The 26,462-nt window shown below is 43.4% G+C and overlaps 1 protein-coding gene across 2 annotated transcripts in view; it reads right to left on the reverse strand.

Moving 5' to 3' along the window:
- The window catches only part of MAOB (monoamine oxidase B), a 119,954-nt gene that overhangs the window by 71,021 nt on the left and 22,471 nt on the right, over positions 1–26,462 (reverse strand).

Raw genomic sequence — 26,462 nt, forward strand, 5'->3', positions numbered from 1 at the left:
AACTCCAAGATTAACTGTTACAACCAACTTTTGGAAGTTGATGTAAAGTTTCAAAACCAAGGACATAATATTCAACCCACTTAACTGTCCTAATTCCCTACATGATCCATCACTGAAGAATGAAATGACTCCATTCCTTCATTTAATTATTAATATAGTCAAAAATACTTGCTGAATGCCTTCTACATTCTCACCACCATGAATTTAACTTTTAAAAAAGTTTTAGGAGTTCCCGTCATGGCTCAGTGATTAACGAATCTGACTAGGAACCATGAGGTTGCGGGTTCGATCCCTGGCCTTGCTCAGTGGGTTAAGGATCCAGCGTTGCCGTGAGCTGTAGTGTAGGCTGGCAGCTGTAGCTCTGATTTGATCCCTAGCCTGGGAACCTACATATGCCTCGGTAGTGGCCCTAGAAAAGGCAAAAAGACCAAAAAAAAAAAAAAAAAGTTTTATTGAGGTACACTTACAGACAATAAACTTTACCCAATGAGTTCAATAAGTTTTGATCAAGTATAAGGCTTAGTGTAGAGTTCTAATATGTAGTTTTTGGTATAAGCACATCCTGGATGTTGTTGTTTTGTCTTTTTAGGGCCGTTCCTGAGGCATATGGAGGTTCCCAGGCTAGGGGTTGAATCGGAGTTGTAGCTGCCAGCCTGCACCACAGCCACAGCAACTCGGGATCTGAGCCGTGTCTGGGACCGATACCACAGCTCGCGGCAACACCAGAACCTTAATCCACTGAGCAAGGCCAGTAGTCAAACCTAAGTCCTTATGGATGCTAGTCAGATTCGTTTCCTCTGAGCCACGACGCAAATTCCTGGATGTAGTTTTTTTTGACCTCACAGATCTTAAAATTCTGCATCTGTAACTTACAGATTCAGTTCTCACAGACAACATAACTCTGGTGTCTGATCATGATGAACTGAATTTTCTCAGTTCCAAATACCTTACTCATTTGCTTTAGGAGACCAAATAAAATCATGGAAATGCCAAGATGCTGGGCTTTACAAATAAAACTGTTTCTGTCTCATCTTTTTAGGGAGTTCCTGTCGTGGCTCAGGGGTTAACGAATCTGACTAGGAACCATGAGGTTGTGGGTTCGATCCCTGGCCTTGCTCAGTGGGTTAAGGATCCGGCATTGCTGTGGCTGTGGTGTAGGCTGGTGGCTACAGCTCGGATTAGACCCCTAGCCTGGAACCTCCATATGCCGCAGGAGCAGTCCTAGAAAAGGCAAAAAGACAAAAAAAATAAAACCATCTCATCTTTTAAAAATAATAGTTCTGGGGCTTTTATATCCCACTAGTGTGAAAAAAAGATTCCTATAAAAATAGTTAATACTGAAAAAATAGCTAATATTCATACAGCCCTCCGTATACAGGAGATGCTGTACTAAGCGTTTCGATGAATTCCATGAATTCTCACAGCAATCCAATATAAAAAAAAGGGACTATTGATATTTCATTTTATGGCTGAGGAAACTGAAGCACAGAGAGGTGTCCCAGGTCATCTAACCAGCCAGCAGTAAAGCCAGACAGTTTCACTCCAGCGTAACCACTACAAGTACTGCTTTCTATGGGGCCCCATCCTTTTCATGGATCGCATGGCTCCATTTGGCTTCAGGGAGACATTACATTTCGAAAGGCATTTTTCACTTTGTTTGGATCAAAAGCATTTTTCCCCCTTTTCGGCCGCCCCCCACAGCACATGGAAGTTCCCGGGCCAGGGATCGAATCCAAGATGCATCTGCAACCTATGCCAGATCCCAGGCCAGGGGCCCAGGGATCGAACCCGCAATGCCACAGAGACAAGCTGTATTATTAACTCACTGCACCACAGTGGGAACTCTTGAATCAACGTATTTTTAAGACACACTTGTATTGTGTGGTTGGATAAGAATCTGCAGAAAATAAGATATAAGCCCACCGTGAACATGCTAATGAAAAGCTGAGGCTATGCTGTGACCTCGATGGGCCATCCTGAAAAAAGACACCCATTAGAGGCTGATGTGACGACATTTCATTATTTGAGTTCATCCATCTTCCGATCCCTGCCCTGGGGGGCAAGGCCGGGACTTCCAGTTGGTGGTGGGGTGATGGTCCCAAAGTCCACAGCCCCCCAGGCAGTGTGCACAAGCGTTGCACAACCCTAATTTAGAAATACAGGCCTTGGATTTTTAACTCCAGTTCCCTAATTTTACCTCCCTAAGGAAACAACAGCAAAAAAAGAAAACCTTTCTATTTAGAGTCAAACTTGCAGACAATTTCAGGCCATTTCTCTTATCAAGCATCACTTGAACAAAGGACCTGTGAAATAACATGCAGCCATAGTAATAGCTGTTATCAGGGAATTCAGATAGACTTGCTGAGCATGTTGAGGCTTAAACAAAAGGGCTCAGCACGAAACACAACATCACTCAGAGACACTAGCATTTTATATTCCACAAAAGATATACTGGGAAAATGCAGTTACCCAATAGCATCTGATGCTGAACAGAAACATTTACTACAATAAGCCAGGGTCTTATCAAACCACTGAAGAGAGTCCTCTACGCACATGTGCCTTAAAAAGGCATAAACAGAAATTACAAAAGTATCTTTAAATGATTATTATTATTTTTTTTTTTTTTAGGGCTGCACCCACGGCACATGGAGGTTCCCAGGCTAGGGGTTAAATCAGAGCTGTAGCTGCCAGCCTATACCACAGCCAGGGCAACACAGGATCCGAGCAGCATCAGTGACCTACACCACAGCTCACAGCAATGCCCGATCCTTAACCCACTGAGCGAGGCCAGGGATCAAACCTGCATCCTCATGGATACTAGTCAAATTCACTTCCCCTGAGCCATGACGGGAACTTCCCCAAAGTATCTTTAAACAGGGTAATACCACAACTTGTTTCACTAATGTTCATGGAGCAGGGGTTTGATATTGAAAATGTCTGCTAGGAGTTCCCGTCGTGGTGCAGTGGTTAACGAATCCGACTAGGAACCATGAGGTTGCAGGTTCGATCCCTGCCCTTGCTCAGTGGGTTAAGGATCCGGTGTTGCCGTGAGCTGTGGTGTAGGTTGCAGATGCGGCTCGGATCCTGCGTTGCTGTGGCTCTGGCGTAGGCCGGTGGCTACAGCTCCGATTCAACCCCTAGCCTGGGAACCTCCATATGCCGCAGGAGCGGCCCAAGAAATAGCAACAACAACAAAAGACAAAAGACAAAAAAAAAAAAAAAAAAAAAAAAAAAGAAAATGTCTGCTAGACATCAGCTGACAAAATGTTTTTTTTTCTTTTTATGGCCATACCTGCAGCATATGGAAGTTCCCAGGCTAGGGGTCAAATGCGAGCTGCAGCTTCCGGCCTACAGCACAGCCACAGCAACGCGGGGATCCCAGCTGTGTCTGCGACCTACACCATAGCTCACAGCAACGCCAGATCCTTAACCCACTGAGCAGAGCCAGGGATTGAACCTGCAACCTCATGGATACTAGTTGGGTTCATTACCACTGAGCCACAATGGGAACTTCCTCAATTGACAAAAACTGATTTGAAAAATAATTGACCCAAATATCCATGGCAGAAGGAAGTCTCCTGCAGCTTAGGAAGAGGGAACTATAGGGTACCAAAGAAACTGACACGGTGGAGTCTGGTCCGGAGGTGATGAAGGTTGGGAAGATGCAGCTCTCAATGGATTCTTCAGTGATGACTGGCAAAAGGACCAATGGTTTGATTAATCGAAGAATAAGCAAACCACTAAGTATACAGAGCTGACCCCGTTTGCAACAGGGATGTTTCCCAAGAGTTTGTGTTTACGTCAAGTCGTTTGGAACTTTTAACACATTTTTGCCAGAGAACAAAAATCTGAGAGATGGTGCATTCCCTGGGAAGAGCGGACATTTTAATTAAAAAAAATTTTTTTGTCCTTTTTTTTTTGGAGGGCCACACCTGTGGCATATGGAAGTTCCCAGGCTAAGCATCAAATCAGAACTGCAGCTGCTGGCCTACACCACAGCCACAGCCATGCTAGATCCGAGCTGCATCTGCAACCTACACCACAGCTCATGGCAATGCTGGATCCTTAACCCTTTGAGGGATCGAACCTGTGTCCTCATGGATCCTAATCAGATTTGTTTTCACTGAGCCACAATGGGAACTCCAAGAAGACTGGAAATTTTAAAATGCAATACTCTTGTCAAAAAAAAAAAAATCATACAGAAGCAGAATTATATTTGCCCTGAAAACGCTTGACGACATAACTGGCGCTGTTGAAATGCTTAGGCAATCATTTCCTGACACAATGCAGTAACAGTTGAAAAAAAAAAAAAGAAAATATCCACTATGATACCGGCCATCATCATAAAGCATTGAGCTCTGCTTTGCTCTGTATGAAGAAGTGGTGTTGCACACACAAAGCTCATCTGATTTGCCCCACAGTGCGGAATGGTATTATCCTCATTTTAAAGGGACAGAGGAAAAAAAAAGGAGGCTTAGAGACATTCCCTGACTTGCCACAGATTATCCAGTTAGTGAATGGTATGGTCAGAGTTGAGCCCCAAACCTGAACTGTTAGCCACCGCCCTTGGACCACAAAGGAAAAATTTTAAAATGCAGTACACTGATTGATGCAAAGTTTCTTAAAACATTCTGCTCTCCATCTAAATAGAAGAATCTTAAAATATCAGTTTCTCTCTTAAACAGATATTTAATTTTTGCAACCAATTTAGAAGAAAGCATACAATCACTTTGTACTTATAACAAGCTAATTAAACTTGAGTTTGACACACGGGATCAACACATATTTCACAAATAAATGATCACTTGGCACTTGCAGAAGCAGCCCCTGTGGGTCCCTGACAGGTCCCCAGAAGATCATCTCATGTGTTGCCTCTAAATGGTGCAGGATCCATAGTATTTTGACCCCAGGAGTCTCCCTTGGAGAAATAAGCCTAGCGTGGCACATCCGCCTTAGAGCAGACTCTAGCCTGATGCCATGAAATGATTAAAACACAGCATCTCCCTTCCCAGGTAGTTCGTTCACTTGGAAAACATTTCATCGAAGTGATGACGATCTCAATTATTTGGATATTTCAATTTGGATGAGATATCCAATTTTAAATACCTAGAAATCAGTGGTTTGCAGCATCATTAACATTCCATGCTTGCAGTTCTGTGCCACGGAAAATGGCCTGAGAGTCAGATGCTGTAGGAGGTTGGAAAGCACACATGCAGGTAGCGAAGGGGCCTCTTCTCAGTGTCTTAGGAACAGTGGAGAGGCTGGAATTTGGAGGGAGGGGAAAAATCGAAATCACCATCTGTCTCCCTCTTTGCTTTGTCAATCTGTCTCATGTACTTTATATTAAAATCTGATATTTAACAGAATTTTTTCAGCGTTTTAAAATGCCAAGTTAATTGTTTTGAAAACATTATGAAACAGCAGTACTTCAATACTACATAAGGACTTTTTCTCAAAGTTACTAAAAAAAAAAGTACCATGTTAACCAAAACTGACCCAAAAAAATTCCCTGTCCCTCAAAGCATCTCTAACCTTATAACCCTGGTAAACCATATACACATTCCCCCAGGAAGGATAAAAGCCAAAAATATAAAAATAGCCCTCAGAGTTTCCTCGTGGCACAGTGGGTTAAGGATCTAATATTGTCTCTGCAGTGGCTCAGGTCACTGCTGAGGCTCAGGTCGCTGCTGAGGCACGGGTTCAACCCCTGGCCCAGGAACTTCTATATGCCGTGGTGAGGCCAAAAAGAAAAAAAAAAAAAAAAAGAAAAAAGAAAAAAGGGAAATAGCCCTCATCACCTCCGTTACTTTATAGTTTTATGAGAAAATTATAAAAACCACTAAGTGACCTTCTGATCAAAGAACTGGAATTCTTTGATGTCTCTAAGAGAGTGACTTTTAGTTATTTCACACACGCCTACACACACACACACACACACACACACACAAGGGGTCTGGGCTAAGAAGAAAAATCTCACCAAGGTGAGATTAAATTCATTAAAGGAAAGCAGCATTTTTACTTATTATTATTACTACTCAAAAGCAGCATTTGTAGGTCGAATTTGGGTGTTGATTGTTGAACACTTCAATGCAGAGGGGCAGGAAAGATGTTATTGAAAACAGTTAACATTTTGAGCACTGACTCTGCCAGCTTCTATTCTATTCTTTACATGTAAGAATGTATTTATCCACCCAAAAACTCTGTGAAGTGGGCAGATGTAGAAAGTGAAGCACAGAGACGCCAAGCAATGTCCCCAAGGTCACACAGCTAGCAAATGGCAGAGCCAGTGTTCAAATGCAGGCGATCTGACCCCAGATGACAAACCCGGCCAGCAGCCTTCCTCATACCAAACGGTGAAGCACTGAAAGCATCACGAACCGCATACAAACATCAGGGCCACTGCTAGCACGGTCCATGCCTTTAGAAGGCGGCGCACACTAGCAGAAGCTGACTCGACACTATAAATCAACTGTACCCTAATAAAAAATAAATTTTATTTTAAAAAGGCATCTTCTTTCAGGTGAATGCAGCTCACATGGCTGCTTGGCTGGCAAAGTGTGCCCTGAATTGCAATTCCTCTTTCACTGCATCAGCCTGAACAGCGGATGCCGTGGCCTTGACACTCTGAAAACTTATTTCCTGGACGATAAGAATTTAATTATCCCTTCTTTGTGTCCTCCATATGCTAGTGCGCGGCTGGCACTTACATGTTTGTTGAATGGATTCATTTAATACCTTTCAACAAAGATGACATTTAATTACTTAGTCCAGAAATAAATGAGTGGCTGCAATGGGGTCTACTATAAACATATTTAATGACGGTATAAGAAACTAAAATATTTACACTCGCCGAAACCAATTTCTCCTGGCCACACTGGCAATGGTAAAGGATTTCTTTGACTTTTTCAGAGAAAAGGAAATGGGAAGAAAGCTGGCCAACCAACAGTAATCACTACCTTCTATCTGGGCAGCACTGCAGTTTCCAATATTCACACACATTTACTCTTTAACGACAAGCCTCTGAGGCTCGCATTGTTATTTTGATTTTCCAGATTCAAGGGCTTGTTCAGTGTCATACAACTATGGATGGCAGAGTCCTAAAATCCAGATCTAGGCGTTGCCACTGTGGCGCCACGGGATCGGTGGCATCTCTGCAGCACCAGGACGCAGGTTCCAGCCCCTGCCCAACACAGTGGGTTAAAGGATCGGGCAGCGTTGCCGCACCTGCGGCATAGGTCACAACTGCAGCTCGAATCTGATCCCTGGCCTGGGAATTCCATTTGCCGTGGGGTGGCCAGAAATGAAAAAAAAAAAAAATCCAGCTCTATTTTGTGTCCTATGTGTGTTTCATCAGACACATCACTTTCTATAATATACAAAGGCCAAGGCTGTTTTTTTTTTTTTAAAAAAAAACAAAACAAAACAAAACGCAAAGCATGATGAGTTTTCAAATTAGACTATTTCTTTATTTGCTTTCTTGGAAGGAAGAGATTGATAAAAAAACCACCTACAGTCAGTCAATGCCCCAGACCCTGGGACCGCATCCTTTACAGGAAGATCCGCAGGCATCTGGAGCATGGCACTGCCCTCCACGATAGCGCCACTGAACTACTCATTAGGAGATGCTTTGGCCAAACAGTTCCTCCTCCTTAAGTCCAGACTGACCCCTCTTTCCAGTGAACGCACCCATCCCAACTTTTGAAAAAACTGAAACACCACATGATATAAACCAAACATACCAAATGTTTACCATCATTTTGATCATCAAGGAGCAAAGTCTAGGATTACGCTTCATTCACATCTTGCCCCCAAATATGAAAAAGAGAGACTTCAGGCTTTCCTGGGAGCCCTTTGCTCTGTTTTTCTCTTAGACGGTCAGAACACACAACACAAAAACAAATGGCAATAGCTTCTAAAATAAAGGAGACCTTTACTGAAGCCTCAGGCTGTGGGATGATTTACACTCTTGAAAAGGAGGAAAAAAAAAAAAAAACCATCAAGCTTTCATGAGTTGCCATAGAAACCCTTCTCCAGATGCGGCTGCTTCTGAGCTACAACAATGAGCTTGCCTTCCAAGCAAGGCCTTTCAGAATATGTCTAAGGCCATAAAAATGGTTTCATCAGGCTTTATATGTCAATAATTGCATTCTCCTAAAATGTCAGCAGTCATAATGAGTCTTGTTTCACATCCAAGCTCTTGTCTTTCTCTGTTGTGTGAAGGGAGTGGGTGGTCTTTTGTGCATTATAATCGCGGTCGCCAAAATTTGTTTTCACTTTACCTCAACATGGGCTTCCCGGGAAAAAAGGAGGCAGACCCAGAAATTACAGCTTTGTTGTTGTCAAAAGTGTGTGTTGCTAATCCTCGTTTTAAAAATTGTGATGTAAAATGAATCTTTTAATTCACCTGCCGCAAATCCTTTTGGAAAGTCAGTGGAATATGTATAAATAAATAAATACACTCTTGTAAGAATATATATACATATGCATATATACACATATACTTTAAGGGCGCACTTGCAGCCCATGGAAGCCACCAGGCTAGGGGTTGAATCGGAGCCGCCACAGCCATAGCAACGCCAGATCTGAGCTGTGTCTGCGACCCAGACTGCAGGGTGGGGCAATGCTGGTTCCTTCATCCACTGAGCGAAGCCAGGGATCAAAGCTGCGTCTTCACAGACACTATGTCAGATTCTCCACCCACTGAGCCACAATGGGAGCTCCAAGAATACTGTTTTTTTAAGTATCGAAAAGAATCATATGATGCCACCATCGTTTCCCTGACTGTGATTTAAGGGTGAAATCTCTCATGGCCATGACAGTAGTCCTATGGATGACCAACACCATTTTGAAATTCACAAACACCTTTAAGGTAGAATATAAAATTACAGAAATACCCTTTGCCTTTTGGCCCACCCACTCCTTGGATCCTAGTCTCTGAAAGATCTGGAAGAGGGTCCGAGGCCTGCTGTGGAACGCTTTGAAGACATGTGCATTTAAACATCCCCTCTCGCCAAAAATGAGGTGATTAATTTGGACCCCTAGAAGAACAGAAATAAATGTGGGCCCTGCCAAGGAAAAGAAATCTGGATGAGAGGCAACAAGTAACTGGAAGAACTGAAGTCACAAAGCTATCATTTGGGAGCCTCGTTTAGAGCCCGGCCCAGGAGCTTTCCTTTGCTCCTGAAATACCCTTGTCAGCCGTAGACCAAGACAGTCAGTGGTGTGCAAGGACCAGAGTGAAAGGAAAACGGCGTCATTCAAGGTCAAGGCAGAGCACTGTCATTCTGTAGGAAAGCTCTGTGCTTCCTGGGGCTCATAGGCTGTCTGACCTTGGACAAGAGTCCTCACCCTTTGGGGCCTCACTTTTCCCATCTATAAGATGAGGAGATTAAATTAACCCTCTTCCATTCTGTGATTAATCTATATGAGACAGGACAACAATTTTAAATAATCTGAGCTGTCATCACATAGGTGTGTCTTCATGACCCCAAAGCAGTGGCCCCAAATCCACCCTGTGGAGCATGAAATTTGAGTGACATCTATAGATCTTAATAAAAGACATGGGATTTTTGTGCTCATGTAGGACAAGGAAATGCGGACGCAGAGAAAGCTGATTAAGGATAGCTGTGCTGGTAGTTCCCATCGTGGCTCAGTGGAAATGCATCTGAAGAGTATCCATGAGGACTCGGGTTCAATCCCTGGCCTCCCTCAGTGGATTAGGATCTGGCATTGCCGTGAGCTGTGGTGTAGGTCACAGATGCAGCTCAGATCTGGTGTTTTTGTGGCTGTGGTGTAAACTAGCAGCTGTAGTTCTGATTCCACCCCTAGCCTGGGAACTTCCATATGCCAAGAGTGCGGCCCTAAAACACAAAAGCAAGAAAATAAAAGGGCCGCACCCTTAGCTGTGCTAAGAGAATTAGAGACAACAGGTCCTAATGTCTATGACTTCCCTTGAAATGCATGCCCCCAAATAAGAGGGACTGATAGATAAAGAGAGGGCTGGATACATGGGGTAATATGGAATAAAGCAAATCTAGCCAAAATGTTAACTGTCAAATCTAGTTGGTAGGTATATGAGTGTTGACTGAATAACTCTTTGAAAATTCTGGGAAAAAAGTTAAATCGGGTGGTCAAAAGGTACAAACCTCCAGTTACAAATAAGTCCTGGGGACGTAATGTACAGCCTGGTGACTACAGTTAATAATACCACATTTGGGGAGTTCCCGTCATGGCGCAATGATTAACGAATCTGACCAGGAACCATGAGGTTGCAGGTTCGACCCCTGGCCTTGCTCCGTGGGTTAAGGATCCGGTGTTGCTGTGGCTGTGGTGTAGGCCGGCGGCTACAGCTCTGATTAGACCCCTAGCCTGGGAACCTCTATATGCCATGGGAGCGGCCCTAGAAAAGGCAAAAAAAATAAAATAATAATAATAATAATACTGCATTATATATATGTTTTTTCTTTTAATTTCATTGAGGCTTGTTTTATGATCAGTCATATGTTTCATGTGTGCTTTTAAACCCACGTACATTTTGAAGTCCCTTGTGGAGTGTTTTATAAGTATGATTTAGATCAAGTTGAAAAAAAATACTGTATTATATGTTGGAAAATTGCTAGACCTGAAGAGTTCTCATCAAAAGAAAAAAATTTTTATGAGCATGTGTGGTGATGGATGTTAACTAGACACACTGTGGTGATCAGGTCACAGTATACACGAATATTGAATCTTTATGTTGTATACCTGGAACTAATGTTATATGTCAATTATATCTCAATTTTTTTTTAAATTTGCTACAGAATCAAAATTATGAAGATGACCATTTGGGAATTGAAATAGTTGGATTTACTTAGATTATATATACATTTTACTTGCAAAGTACTCAAGATTTACCCAACTTAAAGATGAATGAAGCACTGTTTAAATATAAATGTTCAAATGTTTGCTGACCTTTTCTGTATTGACAACGGTGGTTAGTAATATGCTACCAAGCTGCTCTAAGATAAAATAAACACACATAAAAAGTTAAACTGGTTTCTATTCAGCTGGACTTTCAGAGCCTTTAATTAATGCATTGTATACCTCCATCAGAAGATATTATTTATACTACTGACATAATGTGTTAGTTTCTATATTGGGGGACAAGGGGATGGAGGTGATTTCCTCAAGGGCAGAAATGTCTCCTTACATATTTTGAGAAACACTCCTTAAAGCAAGCGGTCCATTTGGTCAATGGGGCTACAACTGGAGGTGGACGGATCACTAACCCCCCCCCACCTCTCAACAAAAAACCCTCGTCTCTTCCCCCCACAAATCAAACATTCTCAACCACACCATTGCCCTTAGGCTGCACATTATCAAGGAGTTGATGTCCAAGTCTGACTTGCTTCTAGAAGAGAGCAAAGCCTAACAGGAGGGGCATCATAGGGGTAGGAAGAGGGTGACCATAATGTATTTGGAAAGGGAGCATCCTGGGGAGGCTGAAAGTGTACTTAGTTCAGCCAAGTTAGAGAAAGTGGACAATGGTGAAACGAGAAGGAAAAAGACAGTGTCCTGCCAAGAAAGAAACCAGAAGTTTTCCTTCTTTCTTCCCTTAAGACACGCAGTACAGCAGGAAGTCCCACGGGCTACCAGTTTAGAAGCTGATATCTGGGTTTCATCTCATTAACAGGGATGTGGCTTCAGCAGAGGGTACCATTTTCCTGCGTCCTCACTGAAAGGTCAGTTCCTTGCATGGCTTCCAAGATGGCAGCTCTTCCTGTTTCAAAGCAGGGCTCTTTGCCAAATCAGTAAGGAAATCCCTAGTTCTCAGCATATTTACAATGTAAGGATAATGGACAAATCTGAAACTAATGAATGATCAAATCCTATCCATTTTCTCAGGGTTTCTTTCTGACTCATAACGTGGACCCAGTCATTTGCCCAGGAGCTCAGGTCTAAAACCTGGAATTCATCCAGGGAATTGTCCTGCTCCCTTGTCCCATCTCGCCCTTAATGCCCTACAAGAACCAGCATGACTTCAGCCCCGCCACCTTTTACAGCCTTATCCTTTTGCTCCCCACCCTGCACCTTATACCCCATCAATGTCAAATAGGTCTGTGGTTCTTTCAGTATTCACACCATTTAGTGCTTCCAAGCTTTTGTTCTGCTGGGAAGATTTTACTTAATTCCCATCTCATCCCTTCAAATATAGCTCAAGCTCTAAACGATTTGCCCTAATAACCCTCCACCAGGGTGTGTGAAGAGCTCTGAGTCAGGGTTTTCAGAGCAATGAATACCTTACTGCATATTAGACCCCCTCCAATAGGAATGAGGCAACCACGATGGGCCAGAAGAAGGTAGACAGAGGCAGACTTCGCATCTAAATCCACAAGAATATTTTGGGAGCCCTATCATTTTAACCTTCTCACTCAAATTATTTTTGGAAAGAGGCTTTTTCCTGTTATTTCATACCAACAGTTTGGAGATAGGCTGAAAGCTCTCCACCGTCTGGCCAAAACCCAGCTTGTGGTTTGATAAAAGGCTTCCGGAAAGCCAAAACAAGCCGGCAATGTTTGGGAAGACAAGGCCTCAAATGGAACTCAGCTGAAATTACTTCTATTCTTCATTAGGTTTAATGCTTTTAGGGAAAATTATACTCTCAAAAATAAAAATAAAAAAGGGTAACTCTAGATCTCAGTGAGAGGCCCTGGACTCAGTCGTCAGGTTAGCATCAGAAGAGGACCCACCACACAAAAATGAACACTAAGGCAAAAATTTACAGAGAAGCACGTCTAGGATGGATCAGCAATGAGGTCCTGCTGTACAGCAAAGGGAACTATATCCAGTCCCTTGGGATTAAAGCATGGTGGAAGATAGCATGGGAAAAAGCATGTATATCTATGTATGACTGGGTCACTATGCTGTACAGCAGAAAATTGACACAACACGGAGTTCCCATCGTGGCTCAGTGGTTAACGAATCTGACTAGGAACCACGAGGTTGTGGGTTCGATCCCTGGCCTTGCTCAGTGGGTTAAGGATCCGGCGTTGCCGTGAGCTGTGGTGTAGGTTGCAGACTTGGCTCGGATCCCACGGTGCTGTGGCATAGGCTGGTGGCTACAGCTCCAATTGGATCCCTAGCCTGGGAACCTCCATATGCCTCGGGAGGCGGCCCTAGAAAAAGGCAAAAAGACAAAAAAAAAAAAAAAAAGAAAAGAAAGAAATTGACACAACACTATACATCAACTACACTCTAAAATAAGATAAAATAAAATAAAATTTACAGAGAAACAAAACATCTATTGCTGTCTGGGCAAATTATTTCAAGGAGGTCTGTAGGTGGGATCTGGTTTCCCCATTCACTCTAGGACATCTACTCAGTCATCCCAAATCAAAAACTCGGGATCCCAGCCACACCTGCGACCTACACCACAGGTCGTGGCAACGCCAGATCCTTAACCCACTGAGTGAGGCCAGGGATAGAACCCACGTCCTCATGGATACCAGTCAGATTCGTTTCCACTGCACCACGACAGGAACTCCTTAAACTACCTTCTTTTTAACCTATAAGAATACACATGGATGTGTTAGATCTCAGATTGGACGAATGCCCACCGACCATAGCGGACAAGTGGTTAAAGTGATGCTTTCTCTGCTGATAACATTTTCATCACAGATGTGGAAACATCTAAGCAATATCTTGTGTGTGTGTTTTCATTTTTTTTTATTAAAGTATAGTTGACTTAGAATGTTGTGTCAATCTCGGCTGTACAGCATGGTGACCCAGTCATATGATATGCATACATTCTTTTCCTCATATCATCTTCCATCCTGTTCTATCCCAAGAGATCGGATATAGTTCCCTGTGCTGTACCGCAGGACTTCATTGCTTTAAGCAATATCTTTGTTTTTTTTTTTTTTTTTTGTCTTTTTGCTATTTCTTTGGGCCGCTCCCGCGGCATATGGAGGTTCCCAGACTAGGGGTCGAATCGGAGCTGTGGCCACCGGCCTACACCAGAGCCACAGCAACGCGGGATCCGAGCCGCGTCTGCAACCTACACCACAGCTCACGGCAACGCCGGATCATTAACCCACTGAGCAAGGGCAGGGATCGAACCCGCAACCTCATGGTTCCTAGTCGGATTCGTTAACCACTGCGCCACGACGGGAACTCCAAAGGTTATTTTTTTTTTTTTTTTTTTTTTTGGCTTTTTGCTATTTCTTTGGGCCGCTCCTGCGGCATATGGAGGTTCCCAGGCTAGGGGTCCAATCGGAGCTGCAGCCACCGGCCTATGCCAGAGCCACAGCAACGTGGGATCCGAGCCACGTCTGCAACCTACACCACAGCTCACGGCAACGCCGGATCATTAACCCACTGAGCAAGGGCAGGGACCGAACCCGCAACCTCATGGTTCCTAGTCGGATTCGTTAACCACTGCGCCACGACGGGAACTCCTAAGCAATATCTTTGGATTAATGATCCTCAAAAAGAACCTTTTCCTACTTCTTTTCTAAAATTAAGACCACCGCATTTGACTGATACCTTCCTGCAGTTACATAAATAACATTTTTGAATGTTAGTGTGTAATTGCCCACTGTCCAAAATGGCTGTTTCATACCCTTGCTTCTTAAACTTCCTGCCCCCCAGCCCTCTTTATCTGATGACTCTGCTTCATTTTTTTATTGAGAAAATGAAGGAACTCGCTCATCTTTCCATAATACATCCAGCAATGTCCCTTCGCCTGCGCCTGTATGTTTTGCTTTACCGCCTATGACTTTAATGAAGTGGCTTCTTTAAGGAAGCCAACCCTCCTCGTTCTCTTTGGATCCTGTCCACCGCCCCCCCACCCAGGGCTTTGATCCTTTAATCCCATTCTTTCTCTCCTGCAGCATCAATTTCTCCCTCTCTCCTGGATCACCGACATCAGCTCACAAACCTGCAGTGTTATCTCCCATCTTCAAAAGACTTAACTGTGGCTCAGTATCTCCTTTCAGCCACAACTCCTTCCTTCTGCGTCTCTATGTTTTTTGTTTTTTTTTTTATGGCTGCCCATAACACAACTTTGATGTGTTCGTGAAACAGAAAGAAAATCAATACGGCTGGAGTGGGATGACGTGGGTAGTAAGGCAAGATATGTAAGCAAGAGTGAGTTCATATAGGGCCCTGGAAGTTAAGTAATAAGGTAGCAGCTCCTCTTTGCAGGTAAGTCATGGGAAGATTTGAAACAGGGTACTGTTGTGAATTTGATTTTGCTTTAAAAGATATTCTTTCCTGTGCATATTGAAAACTCAGAGAAGCAAGAATGGAAGCAGCCGCAAGACAACTGCAAGAGCCCAAAGGAGACCTTAGGTAGTAGCAGTATCAGTGCTAAGAAATGGTTGTAGTCAGGCAGAGGTGACTTACTGATGCATTGATTAGAGGCTGGAGTGGCCAGAGGAAAGACGAATCAAGGACAATTCCTGGTCACTAAAGGCTGTTAAATGCATGTTTGCAACCGTGGGTGTAAGCGTTGACATCGGTGTTTTCAGCTCCATGTGCTCCTTTGTCCGGAGGAATTGGTCAAGGACGGCAGGACCCCCAGGTCTGGGTTATACCTCCTTTCAACAAGAGGCAACTGGCCTCTCCCTTTAGAGGTGGCTTCACCTTTTGACTTGGAATGCAGATGGATAGGACAATTGGGGCTATGCCCAACGCTTGGGAGTCCAGAGAGTTTGTTTAAGGTACTTACACACACACACACACACACACACACACACACACACACACACGTGCATGCACAGTTTCAGCTAGAGCATAATATTAAAAGCACGTTGAATGTATAAGGAATTTCTACAAGTAGCTAGTGCAACACAGACCAGGTACCTTTCTCTTCCACAGTCTATCAGTGTGGGTTTAGGATTTAAATGCCCCGGAGGAGTGAAGAACTAAGAAAGCCTTTAAAATACCTCTTAAAAATAGCAGATGCTCAAGTAACCTTTGCTTCGGCCGAGGAAATAGTTTTCTGATCAGTGCCCAGATTGTGGGTTTGTTTTTTTTTTTTTTTTTTTTTTTTGGCCACACCCACAGCATTTGGAAGTTCTCTGGGTCAGGGTCTGAATCTGAACTGCAGCTGCGACCTATACCACAGCTGTGGCAACACCAGGTCCTTAACCCACTGCACCATAGCAGGAACTCCCAGATTGTGTTATTGATGAAAGGAATCTCTGTAGGCAAGTATTCATTTGGTTGATTTACTGGTTATTTATCATGTGACCTTCTTCACTAGATGACAAGCTCTGTGAGGGCAGGGATCTTATTTGTTTTGTTTCCTGCTCTATCCCCAGGACCCGAGAGGATATCTGACATGTAGACATCCTCAATAAATATTTGCTGCTGGCATGAAACAACTCAGACAAGTCAATTAGTTCAGCTGCAAAGGATGAAGAGGGGCTTATTTTGTAATGAAATTACTCTGGTGGGTTTATCGGAATGCATTTCTGTTCAGAATCTGATGTATCACAAAACCTTTTTTTTTTTTTTTTTTTTTTTTTTTTTTTTGCTGTGCCCATGGCTTGCAGAAGTTCCTAGACTAGGGATCGAACCTGCACCACAACAGCGGCCCAAGCCACAGCAGTGACAATGCCAGATCCTCAACCTGCTGAACCACCAGAAAACGCCTCACAAAACTTATCTTAATTTCAATGTGACCATTTGATCACAAGTGCCCTTAAAAATACCAACCTCAAATTTTCGGTTCCAAATATCTGATTAATTACAAACTTAAAGGGAGAGGCCAGTTGCCTCTTGTTGAAAGGAGGTATAACCCAGACCTGGGGGTCCTGCCGTCCTTGACCAATTCCTCCGGACAAAGGAGCACATGGAGCTGAAAACACCGATGTCAACGCTTACACCCACGGTTGCAAACATGCATTTAACAGCCTTGAGTAACCAAATTCCAAGTCTCAAAAGTCACACTGTGATTTATGTTCCTGTGCCCCTTCATCCCTCTGGATTTCTGTTTGATCCAATGAGTCTCTTTCTGGGGTTCCTTTACTCTCTGTAAACATATCTTCATGGGAGTCTCCATGTACATTCTTGGCTCTGTCTTACTATGTCCATCCATACCCCTTAGTGCAATTCCTTCTGTCTCTCATAACTGACCCAACTACAAAGCCAATAGTTATTTATTTATTTTCCCACTTGTTGACTTGGGGTAAAACACAGAGCAATTTGGAGAGACCTCTTAGCATAGGTAAGTCTGAAACCACTATGTTTTCCCTCGGAGTATGTGAAAGCAAGTTGAATCACAATGCAAACTTGGCATAGAAGAGTACCACCAGGAAAACCTGCAAAGGAAGTCTAGGCATTGGATTAAATCATTGTAGTTGCAGTGTCGGGATCATCCTGTGGCTACTGGCCAGACCCCCAGTGTGAAATCTGTACACTGGAAGTGGCTGAGAGGCTCAGAGAAGGCTACATGCATTAGAAGGGTTCCCAAAGAGCATGTTTTTTTCAGGTTGATTTTTTGGGGCCCCGCACACCGCATGAAGAAGTTCCCAGGCCAGGGATCCAACCCACGCCATAGCTGTAACCACAGCCACACCACTGACAACACCAGCTCCTTAACCCACTGAGCCACCAGGGAACACCTCAAGGAGCCTTGAAACATCTTGGCTAAAATATTTCAGTCTAGATACATAAGTTACATGAATATTATATATAAATATTGGTTTAAAATACTTATCAGTCTAGATACATAAGTATACATAAAAACTATATATAAATATTGGTTTATCTAAAAAGAATAGCTCCCACCCCATAGTCTAACCACATGTCAAGAAAAACATGAAATAGAAATAGCACTCCCAGAAAATGTAATTGAATAATAGACACAAGAAAAACGTTCGACGTCGCTAGTAATTAAAATTAAAAACAAGAATTTTCACCTCTCAATGTGAGAAACCGAGAAATACCGTTTTCCCTCTCAATTTGAGAAAGAGTGGGGGGAAAAGGACGATATTAAATGCTGCCAACAATGTGATGAAACAAAGCTGACTGGAATAATCCTTGGTGAGACATTTGCGAAGAGCAATTTGGCAGTATCTGTCAAAACCTTTAAAGTGTCCATATCTTTAAATGGGAAACTATTACTTTATGATTCTATTCCAAGAAATAATATCAAATGTGGGAAAATATTATTCGTAAAGATCTTTAATGCAATGTCATTTAAACAACACAAACATAATATATAATGGCCATAGTAGTTAAGAGAGCTATGGCAAGCTTATTTGATATTAAACTGTGTTCATGGAGTTCCCATCGTGGCTCAGTGGTTAACGAATCTAACTAGGAACCATGAGGTTGCGGGTTCGGTCCCTGCCCTTGCTCAGTGGGTTAAAGATCCGGCGTTGCCGTGAGCTGTGGTGTAGGTCGCAGACGTGGCTCGGATCTGGTGTTACTGTGGCTGTGGTTTAGGCCGGCAGGTACAGATCTGATTCGACCCCCAGCCTGGGAACCTCCATGTGCCGAGGGAGCGGCCCTAGAAATGACAAAAAGACAAAAAATTAAAAAACAAAATAAATAAACTGTGTTCATAAAGACTGTAGTAATGTGGAAAATGCTTATGTTTTAATATAAGGTGAAAAGATATAAAATTGTGTCTGTACTATAACTATAAATATAAATGTGCCCCCGACACACACGAAGAGAAAACAAATAAGTGCATGAAACGAGGCCGAAAGAAAATATACCTAAATGTCAAAAGCCACTGTCTTCGGATAAGACTTAAAAATGAACTTATGAAAATAAGTCATCCAAAATTAGTAAAAAAAAAAAAAAAAGTATGTCATGATACCACATGAGTAGTTTCATTTATTGGACTGTTTCCAGGATTCATTATACACATGATTGACTTTTTGTTTTAAATTTATACTTTTTAAACACCTAAAATTAAGAACTTAGAGTTACATAACTGCAAAACTTCTCTATAAATCACAGTCTATCTGCCTTTATATTGCCACTAAACCCTCCCTGTTTCAGAAAAAAAAAATCTCCACAAGTAAATTGATAGAACTGCTTTCCCAAAGGTCAACTGTATATAAAGTCTAATAAAAATAAGCTCAACGCCTTGATATTTTATGAAATTTACTTCAATTACAACCTAATGATCAGACTGGGGAAAGGAGTGAAGGATGTACATGGTTTTTTTCGAGGCTCAGGAGCTGTTTCCCTTAATTGCTTTTTCTTTGAACACCACCAATACATCTTTATTAGATTACCCTGTAAAGTTTGGAACTTAATAACACTGTTTATATTGTGCTTCCTAAACTGAAGAACACAATGTAATTATCATTCACCCATCAAGGGATTGAATTTGGCACCACGATCTATATTTCAGGCTCATGGGCCAACTAAAATGCTCCAATGTTTATAGGAAAACTATAACTAAGGAAAATACTTTTTATGTGTTAAATATAATACCTAAACATACACATAAATATATTCATGTAAATATACACATTTTAGATATAAGCTTATACTTACACACACAGATAAGCATTTTCTTTTTTTTTTTTTTTTCTTTTTAGGGCCCCAAACACGGCATATGGAGGTTCCCAGGCTAGGGGTCGAATTGGATCTATAGCAGCTGGTCTACACCACTGCTACAGCAACACCAGTTCCGAGCCTTGTCTGGGACCTATACCACAGCTCACGGCAACGCCAGATCATTAACCCACGGAGCAAGGCCAGGGATCGAACCTTCAACCTCATGGTTCCTCATCAGATTCATTTCTGCTGAGCCACGATGGGAACTCCCGGTAAGTATTTTCTTTGGTCAGGTTTTCCTGTGAATGTTGGGGCATTTTGCCCCAAGGATCTCTTCCAGCCCCAACCATCTGGGAAAAGCATATGAGAGAAGCAGGCAGGCCGGCTGGTCAGGACCCTCTACTCACGTGCCTTTATTACAACTAGAGGCCCCCCCATCTCCTTCCAATCGCCTTGATGAACACAGTCAACTTCTCTTCCCAGAAGGCACCACAAAATACCAACTTCCTAGGTGCATCCACACTATGCGGTATGCAGAAAACCACTTAAGATGACTTTGGGGGGAGTGGAAGGCATCAGTTTGATATGGGATCTCAGTTTCCAGACAAGGGATTGAACCAGGGCTGCAGTCATGATACCATGGAATCCTAACCACTAGACCACCAGGGAACTCCCTGAAGGTGACATTTTAAAGTCTTAGGAAGATGATTCTCAAAAGGTAAAGTGTAGCGTTCTATTGATGCATATGACCTAGCCATTCTACTCCTAGGTATCTACCCAAGAGAAATGAAAATATACGTCCCCACAAAAATTTGTACATGAATGTTCACAGCAGCACTACCACTATCTACAATAGCTAAAAAGTGGAAACAATCCAAATGTCCATCAACTGATGAAGAGATAAACTGATACGGTGTATCATACAATGGAACATTATTTAGCCATGAAAAAGGAGTGGAGGACTCATACCTGATACAATGTGGATGAACATGAAAACTGAGTGACTGAGTGAAAGAAGAAAAAAAACACAAAAGGTCATACATGGTACGATTCCATTTCCATGAAATATCCAGAACAAGCAAATATCTAGAGACAGAAAGCAGATGAGTGGTTGCCAGGGGCTGGGGGGAGGTGGGTAGTGGTGGGGGTGAGGGTGGTGGGAAAGAAGAATGGCTGCAAATGGGTGCAGGGATTCCTTTGCGGGGGGGGGGGGGCGGCATTCAACAGGAACTGGTGGACTTCCTGCTGTGGCTCAGCGGAAATGAATCTGACTAGCATCCATGAGGATGCAGGTTCGATCCCTGGCCTCACTCAGTGGGTTAGGGATATGGTGTTGCCGTGAGCTGTGGTGTAGGTCGCAGACACAGCTCGGATCTGGCATTGCTGTGGGCATAGTGTAAGCCGGCAGCTGCAGCTCTGATTGGACCCCTAGCCTGGGAACCTCGGTATGCCCCAGGGCCAGGTGCAGCCCTAAAAAGACAAAAAAATAAAGTTACACTGGGGTGACGATTACACAACGCTGTGAACGTGTTAAAAACCATTAAATTGTACACTTGAAGGGAGTGACTTGTATGGCATGTGAATTATATATATCAATGAAGCTCTTAGTTAAAAACCTTAAGAAGATGAATTTTTAGAACTCAATAAGGTTTATTATTATTATTACTTTTAAAAGTTATCTTGAGGTGTTTTCTAGTCCTTTCATGGCCACACGTGCGGCATATGGAAGTTCCCAGGCTAGGAGTTGAATCCGAGCTGTAGCTGCCAGCCTATGCCACAGCCACAGCAATGCTGGATCCAAGCCACGTCTGTGACTTACACCGAAGCTCAAGGCAATGCTGGATCCTAAACCCACTGATCGAGGCCAGGGATCGAACCTGCATCCTCATGGAGACTATGTCGGGTTCTTAAACCTGTTGAGCCACAATGGGAATTCCAATTTTGAGGTTTTGATGAAAGTTGATACAGCAGGTGTTATCCATGCTCCACCCACATTGCCTCCTCATCCGCATTTTTTTTTTGTCTTTTTAGGGCCACACCCTTGGCATATGGAGGTTCCCAGGCTAGGGGTTGAATCGGAGCTGTAGCCGCCAGCCTACACCACAGCCATAGCAACGTGGGATCTGAGCCGCGTCTGGGACCTACACCACAGCTCATGGCAACGCCAGATCCCCAACCCACTGAGCGACGCCAGGGATCGAACCCATGTCCTCATGGATCCTAGTCGAGCTCATTAACCGATGTGCCATGACGGGAACTCTGTCCTCATTCACATCTACTTGAGCCCTTGACTGACTCTGCCCGAGGGCTTGTTTCTGGCTGCAGGTGCCACCAAAGCCCATCAAGTACCCCAGCTGCCTCGCAAGGCAGGGGGGATAACTGAGGAGCATCCCACACTGTCTCCCCCGGGGTGCCCGGCGGAATTGAGGTCCCATCACCCAGAGTGGAAACAGGCTTGAAAAGGCCCCCTTTCTTGACTCTCAGACCTCCTCTAGGCTTCCACACCCCCTGAGGTTTCCAGAATGTTTCCAGAAATGTCAAATCTGTAGAGGCGGGAAGGAGAATGGTGGTTACCAGGGGCTGAGGGGAGAGAGGAACAGGGGGTTAGTGTTGAATGGGGACAGACTTTCAGTTTAGGACGATGACAACACTCTGGCAATGGGTGGTGGCACAACAGTGTCGATGTACCTAATGCTACTGAATGGGACACTTAAAATGGTTAAAATGGTGACCTTTACATTAGATATATTTTATCACAGTAATAAAGACAAAAGAATGGATCGGAGAAGGGCTGGACCAAACGTCAGGACATAAATGAGCAGATGCTGAGAACTAGCGGTCTACGAGCAGAACCCCAGGTCAAGAGCGGCGCAGAGACGGTGGGTGGAATGAATAGCTGTACAGCACGGGGACCTCCAGCCAATATTCTGCGATAACCCATATGGGAGGAGAATCTGAAAGAGAATGGCTTTTTTTTTTCTTTTTTTAGGGCTGCACCTGTAGCCTATGAAAGCTCCCAGGCTAGGGGTTGAATCAGAGCTGCAGCTGCCACGTAGGATCCGAGCTGCGCCTTGAAAGAGAATGATGGGATGTGTGTACACGCATAAGTGGATCACTTGGTTGTACAGCAGAAATGATCACTACGGTGTAAATCAACTATACTTGAATAAAACTTTAAAAAATGAAAAAATAAAGGGTAAAAAACACAGAAAATGAAAAAAAAAAAAAGAAAGAAAAGAAGAAAGAAGCTACTATCCTAAAGCAGACCCTGAAACGAGGAGTCAGATGCCACTAGTTTATAGGGGTGGTGACCTCCAGAAGCCCTGGGAGGGCTCTGGGGAGGTGCGAAAGGAAAGGGTAGGCAATGAAGGTGCAGGATCCAGCAGGCTGTCACTGTGGGCTACTGAGGACTCTTCCCACTCGGGACCTCTGGGAGACTGGGAACACGCCTTGAGGATTCCAAATGAGAGCGGATTGATCTTGTCAGTCTTAGGAAGACGGTTGCTCCTGGGGGCATCAACCCCACCCCACTGCTGGCCTGTCCTGAGTGGAAGCCCGTATGGGTTCCAGCGACCAAGGAAAGCTCTCAGGCAAAAACGTGCAACAGCCAGAAGCCACAGGTCCCTGAACGTGGGAATGGGTGCCGAGGGGAGATGCTGGCACCCCTCCGACGACTGCTCCCAATGTCAAGGGTCTTGGCTTGAAAACTTGTCTGAAAGTGATTCTGATTCCCAAAACAGGGGACACTGGAGGTAGAGGGGGCACAGGAGACTGAAGGACCAGCTAGAGAAATAGGAAGGAAGCAGGAAACAGGGGGATCGTGGAACTGATAAGAAGTGATGCTTTACAATGCCTGGTTAATACATGGCACTAGAAGCTAAAAAAAATTTTTTTTTAATTGAAGTATAGTTGATTTACTATGTTGTGTTCATTTTTGCTATAAAACAAAGTGATTCAGTTATATATATATATATATATATATATATAGACTCTTTTTAAAAATATTCCTTTCCATTATTTTTTTTTCAGGGCTGCACCTGCAGCATATGGAAGTTCCAGGCTAGGGGTCGAATCGGAGCTGTAGCTGCTGGCCTGCACCAGAGCCACAGCAACACAGGATCTGAGCCTTGTCTGTGAGCTATACTACAGCTCAAGGCAACACCGGATCCTTAACCCACCACGCGGGGCCAGGGATCAAACCTGTGTCCTCACGGATGCTAGCCAGATTCGTTTCTGCTAAGCCACGACGGGAACTTCCTTTTTTTTTTTTTTTTTGGCCACCCCCACGGGATGCAGAAGTTCCCAGGCCAGGGACTGAACCTGCGCCCCAGCAGTGACCCAAGCCACTGCAATGCTGGATCCTTAACTGCTTGGCCACCAGGGAACTCTTCCACTATGGTTTATCATAGGATATTGAATACAGTTCTCTGTACTATGCAGTAGTACCTTGTTCATACCCTCCAGGTATAGCTGACATCTGCCAACCCCAACCTCCCACTCCACCCACCCCCCCCAATCCTCTCCCCCTTGGCAACCAGGAATCTGTTCTCCTCGTTTTGTAAATAGGTTCATTTGTGTCAAGCTGAAAAACCTTTTCTCAGTGGGAACTATGGAAAACAACATAAGTTAAATAACAGTTTATAGGACCCAACCCCCCTCAGGCTGGGCTGTACTACGAGGCTCAGATGCCGAAAATGTAGAAAACAATATTCAACTAGACAAGTAACTGCGTGAGAGAAATAAAAGCTTTTGATGTGTTTCCACACTCCGTATCTCTCTCCGACTTTCCACTTCATGCAAAACTATACAAATCAATATACTACGCGCACCACCTTACAGGAAGAATGTATTTGCGGAGGAAAAAAAAAAAACGAATACTGCCTTTCTTGTGTATACAGAATTATATGTAACCAAGGTCCTTTAGAAATATCAGGCAGATGTTTTTGTTACTATCTCTTGCACATGCGTTTTGTTTGTTCGTCACACATATAGCTGCAAGGGTTTCAACAGCAAGATTGAATGAGTTCTCACTTTACAAATTACTTGTAATTTGAAAACTGCAGACATCATTTTTCACTGTCACGGAGGTTTTCATCCACTGTATTTTCAAAAATAGTGCGAAAAAATGCCAAGAATGTATATATAGAATGCATGCTTTGAAGGCTGCTTTAAATTCTAAATGCTAGTACTTTTTCAGTCCCTATTTTCAGAGAAACACTATTCAAAGAGCTTACACATACATATTAACACATTCACTGGAAATTTAAAGTTCACTAATGCTTTGAATTTTAAAAATTGGTTTCCAACGTATTCTCAGGCAATCTTTACATCTACAAACTCCTTCCAAAGGAATTAATTCATCTATGGGAAAGGAAGCCAGATTTAAAAGATTTATCTGTGTACTGAAACATACCTTTAAAAGGACACCGTAGGAGAACAAAAAAGGCACTCTCATTCCCATCGGCTTCTCATAGCATTCTGATCACAAACTAAAACCCAGAAATAAACCAAGCACAAGCTCCAAACGATTTTTCTTTTGCACACACAGGGTTTTTGCCTCCGCTACCTCGCAGCCAGCTCAACCTCTTTGTACTTTTCCCCATTTCTCAGACCTGTCCACTGGAAGCTCCATACTGTGGACTGGCAGGCGGATTGATCTACAGAAAACTCATTTCCCTCTGGACATACGCTTCGTGAAATCAGAGAGAAAGGAACAAGGAGAGAAAAGCAGATTGCAGGCAGCGTATTTTGGATGTTCTGCCTTTATCAACGAGGGCGAACTGTGTGATTTCTGTTTCGATTGTGACCATTCCTGCATGCAACCCAATTTCGGATGACAGAAAAGGCATTTATGATGTCCTCCTTACCCACTCCTAAGGCTAGATGTGTCACGCCATCTATGAGTAAGCCCTTTAAAAAGCTAGCAGGGGACTTGAACTCCAATAAAATAACTCTTAAAAAAAGAAATTAAAAATGATAAATAAGGGGAAAAAGAGGAAAAAGGACACAGGTCAGATGTGGAATATAATTTTCCCACATTCTGATGTGAAACACAGTCAACAGAAGGAATGAAATTGATGGGATTAATACTGGATTTGGGAAATAAAATCATACATGTGATAATATTAAAGTATTTAAATTATCTCCCCAAAAGGACACTTTTTGGTGCCTGCGTCAACAATAAATAGGCACAAGAAATGTAACTGAACATTGTTCCTGGTGCGTGAGTGTGCCCATGTTAAGCTGGACCCGTATCCTGATTTCAATTGTTCATTCCTTGCACACGGCACGTAGAAGCTGCTCGCTTCATGTTTTCCAGATCAAAGGCTAACAGCAGATGGACGGAGACAGACTGGCATGCTGCCAGCCAAGATGCTTTGGGAGATAGTAAATATAAGAGGCTGGATCACAGGATTGAAAACTAGCCCATGGAGTTCCCATCGTGGTGCAGTGGAAACGAATCCGACTAGCATCCATGAGGATGTGGGTTTGATCCCTGGCCTTGCTCAGTGGGTTAAGGGTCTGGGGTTGCCGTGAGCTGTGGTGTAGGTCGCAGATGCGGCTCGGATCTGGCGTGGCTGTGGCTGTGGGGTAGGCCAGCAGCTGTAGCTCCGATTCGACCCCTAGCCTGGGAACTTCCACATGCTGAGGGTGCAGCCCTAAAAAGACACACAAAAAAATAGCCCACAATTCCTTTTACAGACATTTCCATAAGTAATAATGCTTCGTCTTTTTCAGTCTGAGAACAGAATCCTCAAAGCCATCACCATATTAATAGTCTACGTCTGTAACGTTTGGTTTGGGAAGGCCAGGCTCTCTCCTTTCTCTGTTTTGCTATGGAATGGGACAACGTGCTGTCCCTACTGGACTTTATATAATACTAACCTTGCCTTTTTCTGCCCTTTTCCAATCATCTTTAAAAAAAAAAAAAAAAAAAAAAAAAAAAAAAAGAGCTG

The sequence above is a fragment of the Sus scrofa genome, chromosome X (genome assembly GCF_054392235.1).
Source record: "Sus scrofa isolate SSC_HxYL_T2T_F1_AM1 chromosome X, Sscrofa_HxYL_maternal_Yorkshire_Landrace_v2.0, whole genome shotgun sequence".
Taxonomy (NCBI): Eukaryota; Metazoa; Chordata; class Mammalia; order Artiodactyla; family Suidae; genus Sus; species Sus scrofa.